The sequence below is a fragment of the Fukomys damarensis genome, unplaced genomic scaffold (genome assembly GCF_012274545.1).
Source record: "Fukomys damarensis isolate Sample0158 unplaced genomic scaffold, DMR_v1.0_HiC HiC_scaffold_38, whole genome shotgun sequence".
Classification (NCBI taxonomy): Eukaryota; Metazoa; Chordata; class Mammalia; order Rodentia; family Bathyergidae; genus Fukomys; species Fukomys damarensis.
In genome coordinates, this window is record NW_022900950.1 from 29,347,624 (window position 1) to 29,354,599 (window position 6,976).

Consider the following 6,976-nt stretch of genomic DNA (forward strand, 5'->3'; position numbering starts at 1 on the left):
TTTCTTTTTTTGTACCAGGGATTGAATTAAGGACTTTGTGCTTGTGAGACAGGTGGTGGCACCACTGAACTAAATCCCTGGCCCCTGAATAATATTTTAATATATATCACATATCATATATATATCATTTTTCTGATCCCATCATCATCCCTGAACATTTAGGTTCCTTCTACCTCGTAGCTATTGTGAATTATGCTGCTGCAAGCATGGGGAAATAAATATATCCTCAAGAGCTTTCTTTGAGTTTCTTTGGGTGTATACCCAGAAATTTGTTTCAATTATTTTTGGCCATACTGTTTTCCACAGTGCCTGGACCATTTTACATTCCCACATTGCCATTGAGGTCCTAATTTCTCCATATTCACCAGCAATTTTTGTTTGTTCTTGTTGCTGCTATTGTTGTTGTTGTTAATAGCTATCCTAATGAGTTTAAGAACATTATTTCATGATTTTGGTTTGAATTTCCCTAATAATTAATGGCATCAAGCATTTGTTTATATGCTTGTTGGCCATTTGTATAATCATTTTGTAGAAATATCTTTTCAATTCTTTGCACATTTTTCAATCAGATTATATATGATGTATTTGCTATTGTGAAATATTTTATATTTTGTCTATCTCCCTTTAGTCTCTTAGGATATAAGGTTTATACATAAAATTTTGATTTTTGTTAAACTGGGCATCTCCACCTTCAGAACAGTTCTTTCATATATTTGGAACTCAGTAAATGAGTAAATAAATGAATGAATTAATGAAACAAGGTAATTTTCGCACTATCAAAAAAAGAAATTCTGTTTAAAAGTAATGCTGATGAGTTAGTGGCTAAGGTGGCCATGATGGGCCAAGCACAAGTGAGGTTACAAGGGAATAGAAACTGAGTATGCCAAATCAGCCTATTGGTGGAAAGGAGGGTAGAGTGCTAGTGCACAGAGTTCCAGTCATGTGGGCAGGTTTGCTTAGCCAGAGTGTTTGCACCTGAGGCTCCCTTGTTTCCTGATTATTATTCAGTGTTAGGAGTGTAAAACTTTAGATCAGGGAGATAACTCGGAGATGGACATGTATTTTCCCCTTATATAAGGTATCTCTGGAAACCAAGAGATGGACTGCCACTCTGCTGAGCTCCATCGGACTTGAACAGTTTCAGTCTTCTGGTTTTTGCCCAAGTGGTATGTGATGACACACTAGAAGACTTTGTGAGTGTGTGTGCCTGACTTTCTTAAAGGACAGCTTGTTCAAAATAATCGTTCCTTAACCAGTTCTGAGCTTCATCTTTTAGTATAATGACATTAATATATTCTTTTGAGCAAAGATGAACTATGTATTATGTATTTTTTTGTCTGATACTCAAACCATATCAAAATTTTCAGTGTCCACTGAAAATTCTTTTCCTCCCCACTATTTGTTTTGGGGGGGTACTGGGGATCAAACTTGGGACCTTGCACTTGTGCGGCAGTCGGCGGAACCACCCAGCTAAGTCCATGGCCCTCCCCACTATTTTTTAGCTGTGTTAAAGTCATCCCTGTTTCCATAAAAATTTTATTTGCTAGATGTGTAACAGAGGCAAAGTTCCAAGACATTAAGTTAGATAAATGGTAGACACTTAGTAAAGCTTGCAATTTGAACATTTAAGATCTCAGGCCTCTGATGAAAAAGTAAACAAGATGAAGACAGAGGAAACAGCCTGAGAATTGGAAACACTTGGGCCAGCCTCTTTTCATTTCTGTTGAAGTTTTGGCCTCTCGTGCAGCAGTGTTCAGAAGTGGGGCTTTTGCGAAGGTAGTTGGATGCTGAGGGCTCTGACATCATCAGTGGATTAATCCATAGATTTATAATTTATGTGCTATTGGGAGAAGATGAAAACTTAGGAGGTAGGGCCTACTCAAAGGGTGTGAGTGCTTAGGGACTGTGTCTTGTCCCAAGCTCCTTTCTCTCTTGCTCTCCCATGCTCTCTTTGCTTTCTGGTTGTCATGGAATAAGCTTCATTCTCTTCCTTATGCTCCTGGGGCCATGTTGTTCTCCCTCAGCCTTGAAGTAAGGGGGCCAGCTGACCATAAACTGAAGCCTCTGAAACTGAGCCAGAATAAATCTTTCTTCCTTTGAGTTGTTTATGTCAAGTATTTTGTCACAGGGCCTAAAGGCCAACTAACACAGTCTTTCATGTAAGTGTGCGAAAATAAGAAACTTATCTCAGAGAGCCAGAGCTGGCATCTGTTGCCTTCACTTGATCAGGAAGTATGTCCAGGCAGGACATAGGTGGTAGAAACAATTAGAAACCACCTCTGTTTAGAGTTTTTCAGTTGCCAACAAGATGACATTTAAGTTATGTAATGTAGATGATATCAGTTGTCTTTGAAATAAGGCAGAGGGTGGGATGACAGTGTTGTGCATCCTGGGGGGTACTAGATGATATGTTAGGATGCTAGAAAAAACTGCTGTGATTTTCTTTTCTTTTTTTAGGGTGAGAAAAAAAGTTCTGAGAGATTAGCTTTATTGAATCCCACTACTGACACCTTTGACTGCTGTTCCTGGCATGCTGACCAGAAATGGCTCTGGGAGAAATGTGTAGGAGCAGGAAGGTGTGCAGGTCCAAATAAGAAGGGTTGTCTCTGGTGTTTGAGCTGTTTTGTTTGTTTTTAGCCCATTGTGAGATATTGCCATTTTCATGTCCTGCTTAAATGGGACTCCCACAGATGCTGGTTTAAAAAGATTAGAAAAAATGAAGAAAAATGAATTGAGTGAACAACAGTAGTATAAGCATGAGCTACAGTGATGTGTCATTGTTGGTACTTGGCTGCTTCAGACTGTTCTTCAGTTACTTGATGACTTAAAATAACGATCAGTCTGGATTGATTTTAAAAAATTCATAACTAAAAGGCTATTAACTATGACTCTTGCCCTAAATATATGGGATGTAGTACCTTGAAACGTTAGCTGTTACAATATAAAATTTTTAAGAATCAGTGAGACTTTAAAAGCTGAAATTCTGAGTATATGAATAAAAAGCAACAACTTTACTAGAAATTTATTTAAAAAGAAACTTAAATAGGTTGCATTCTAAAATTTCACAAAATATACTATTAGTTTTTAAATAATAAATGTCTTTTGATATTTATTAGTGAAAGACAAAAAAGCATCATCCTATTTAGGGAATATTTGTTCTTCCAGCTGTGATGATACAGAGAATACAATATAACAACAATTAGCAATAATCGCGCCTCGGATAAACCTCATTGGCTACGATACTGCCACTGCGCAAAGCTATAACAACAATTCAGTTGAGTATGGGTGGAAGAACTATGAAAAACTTGCTAGGAATTTTTAAGAAATAAATAATTAACAAATCATGAAATATAGGGAATTTGCTACATATTTAGATAAAAGTGCATCTGATTCTAACACCTGTTAACTTATTGAATATATCCAAACTGCTATTTTTCATGAATCCATCAAAAAAGATTGTATTGGCAAAGATGCATTTGTTCTGAATAGGACTTCATTCATTTTTGTGGCTGAATAATATTCCATTGTGTATATACAACACATTTTCTTTATTTGCTGGTTGATGGACAGTATTGTAGTTTGGACCTAAGATGTTGCCCCACCAAACTCATGTTTCACAGGTGGAATTTTTGGAAGTGATTGGATCATGAGAGTTCTCACTCTATCAATGGATTCATTCACTGGTAGATTTATAATTGGTGGCCTGATTGTGAGATGATGGAGGCTGGAGCCTGGCCCAGTGGAAAGAAATGGATCATGGGCCACAACCTTGGGGACTAATTACTGTTCCTGACCTCTTCCTCTCCTGCTCTTTCACATGCTCTCCCATTCTGCTTCCTGGCTTCCGTGAGCCGAGCAGTTTTCCCCCTCCATGCCCTTCTTTTGTGATGTTTTCGCCTTGGATATAGCTGAACATGGACTGAACCTTCTGGAACAATGAGCCAGAAGGACTTGATTATGTCAGATATTTTGCTACAGTGATGTGTAACTAACACAGACACTTACATTGTTTCCATTCTTTGGTCATTATGAATAATGCTGCGTGAACATAGGAGTGCAGATGTCTCTTCCACACACAAATTTCATTTCCTTTGTGGAGATATATCTCTATATATCTATTAAAGTTCCTTCCCACCAAGAGTGTACAAAGTTTCCTTTTTCTCCACATCCTTATAACCACTTACATTTTTAGTCTTTTGACAATAACCTGTCCTCCAGGGGTGATATGATATCTCACTGTGTTTTTATTTGCATCCCCCTGATGAGTAGTGATCTTTTTGTCTTGTTTGCTAAATATTTATATATCTTTTAAGAAATGTCTACTATGGTTTGTTGTCCATTATCAGTTGAGTCATATGTTAGTTATATGTTCCTTTGCTATTGAGTTCTTGTTTGTTTATTTATTTTGAGACAAAGTCTTGCTTTGTATGTCAGGCTGGCATGAACTCACTATGTGCCCAGGCTGCCCTTGAACTTGTAGTGATCATCCTGCCTCCGCCTCCCAGGTGCTAGGAAGGTGTGCACCACCATGCCCAGCATGTTCTTGAGTTTTATAAGAGTTCTTTATGTATACAAGACCTTTTTCAGAACTGTGTAATACAGTTTTTTTCTTTTTTTCTCCATTTTTTTCCAGCACTAGAGAAGCTAGGCCCTAGGGTGACACCCAATAATTCTTTGCTCCTGGTGTCCACACCTTTGCCCAATTCCCAGCCATTGGATGTGTGTGGAGCCTGTGACTTACTGCTAACAAACAGAATATGGCAAAGGTAATGGGCTGTCACTTTCTTGATTACCTTATAGTATATACAATTCTATCTTAGCAGATGGGAATGAGACTTTTTGTACTGATGGCTTGACCAAGTAAGGTTATCATATTGTGAGAAGGCCTGTGGAGAGGGCTACATGGCAAGAAACTGCAGCCTCTAGTAGCTGAGAAGAGTAGAGAAGTTAATTTCAGGTATAAAGGAAGTTGAGACAGAAAATTAGGAGTTTTTAAAATTTTTGGCAAAGCTGAAGGAGCAGAAGTCATCAATACCTAAGTAGGCTCTGCAGTTTTATTCCCAGAACCTTGTCTCTGTCATCGGAAAAATTAGGGAAGTCACCACCAATATTCCAGCTTCCCTTTACCTGTATCTGTACAATATGTAGTGTACTAAGTGTGTACTAAGTACTAAGTGTACTAAGTAGTATACTAAGTATTCTAATTCAAGTAAGGTGTTAGAATATGGAATATTTCTCCTGCATGAAAATGAATAGCATTATCTCCTTTCTGTCTTCCCTGTCTTTTTTTTTAAATTGAGTTTATTGGTACATTTTAGGTATACAGTACAGTTACATTCATTATTGGGATCTTGTACCTTTATGTGACAGGCCTTGGTTCTCGTTTTTTCCCCTTGTCCCAGCCCTCCCTTCACCCCTTCCTCCCCTCCCTATTTACAAACACTTTATTTCCATTTTTTCCTTTTCTCCTATTTTTTCTTTTCCCTTATTACCTTTCCCCTACCCTTCCTGCTTTCCTTACACCTTCAGCCCTTCTCTTCCTATTTTATATTGTCAATTATCTCATTAGGGTCTTATGTACGATTATGTCTTCCCTGTCTTAAGCAAACACATCTTGTTATAGAAGCCATCCAGAATTGTGGTATAGTAAGAAAGTCTGAGAAATGTGGCTTTAAGTTTCTAGTCTCTGTGAAACAGAGAAAAACATGGAAGAAGATGAGAATAGATACTCAGAATCAGCCAGTACACGGTACCTATCACTGTCTTATAGATAGGTAGGAAATGGGAATCTGGGGGATACAGAAGACTACGGTACCTCTTTGACAAAAGTCAACAAGTGAGACTCTCGCCAAACAGTTGATTCTCCACAGTACTTTGTAATAACCTGTGGAGCAATTTATGGACAGCATAGAAGTGAACTGTTTTGTTCCTGTTCTTCTCATGGCAATGAACTTTCCACACTTTCTGAATAACCAATGGGTCAAAGAGGAAATTAAAAGAAGATATCAGACAGTTTCTACAATTTAGTGACAATTCAAGTAAAACACATTGGAATCTGTGGGACACAATGAAAGCAGTCCTATGAGGAAAATTCATAGCAGTGAATACTCGTATTAGGAAAACAGAGCAAATTCAATTAAACAAACTGACGCTGCTGAACCTCAAGGTTCTAGAAAAAGAAGAGCAGGACAAACCCAAAGCTGATACAAGGGAGGAAATTATAAAGATCGGAGCAGAAATCAATGCAATGGAGACTAAGAGAACCATACAAGAACTTTAACAACTGCCGGGTTTCAAGGTGACAAAGGGTAGCAGAAATGCCTGAGAGGAGAGCTTCAGGATATCTTATGGCTCAAAGCCTGCTCTGTATACTTAGAAAAGTCTGACCCATAACAAATTCTCTTTGCGAGTCACAGTTGCTAATTTTTAAATTTTTATCTTCCAAAAGTCCTGTTTTCCAACTTAATCTTTCTCTAATGACAAGTGGCTCCCTGATAAGTTAGCTAAAATATGTTTAAAATATGTTAGTACATAAAAATGCACTGATCCCAGACATATTGGCATTTGCTGCTTTGGAACGAAGAGATGCTTTAATGTGTGGTTTGATGAAGGCTTTAATTTGGAGATTGGAGAGGACATTTTGAATAGAAGTGTTTAGAAATGCTTGTATTGTTGTGTGATTTTTTTTTTTATTGCAGAAAATGTGGGGCACATATTGTAAGCAGTGTTCTAAGTAGCCTCTGCAGTAACAAAAATGCATGTGTGGAGGGCTAATAACTCAGGGCCTCGCACATGCTAAGTCTGTGCCACATCCACAGCTCCTCCTAGCAACTCTCCAAGGTCGTAGCATTTTCTTTTTTCAAGGATATTGCTCAAATGTTTGTTAGAAGATTTCTGTTTTTCCCCACCACTTTGCTAATACATTCCTGATGATATTACTTACTTAGTAAGATCACCTTTTTTTTTTTTTTTTTTT

The 6,976-nt window shown here is 37.8% G+C and overlaps 1 protein-coding gene and 1 pseudogene across 4 annotated transcripts in view; one reads left to right on the forward strand and one right to left on the reverse strand.

Annotated features, from left to right (window-relative positions):
- LOC104862098 (phospholipid-transporting ATPase IB) overlaps window positions 1–6,976 on the forward strand; it is a 642,570-nt gene that overhangs the window by 240,809 nt on the left and 394,785 nt on the right. The window lies entirely within an intron of this gene.
- LOC117284700 lies at window positions 3,109–3,260 on the reverse strand (annotated as a pseudogene).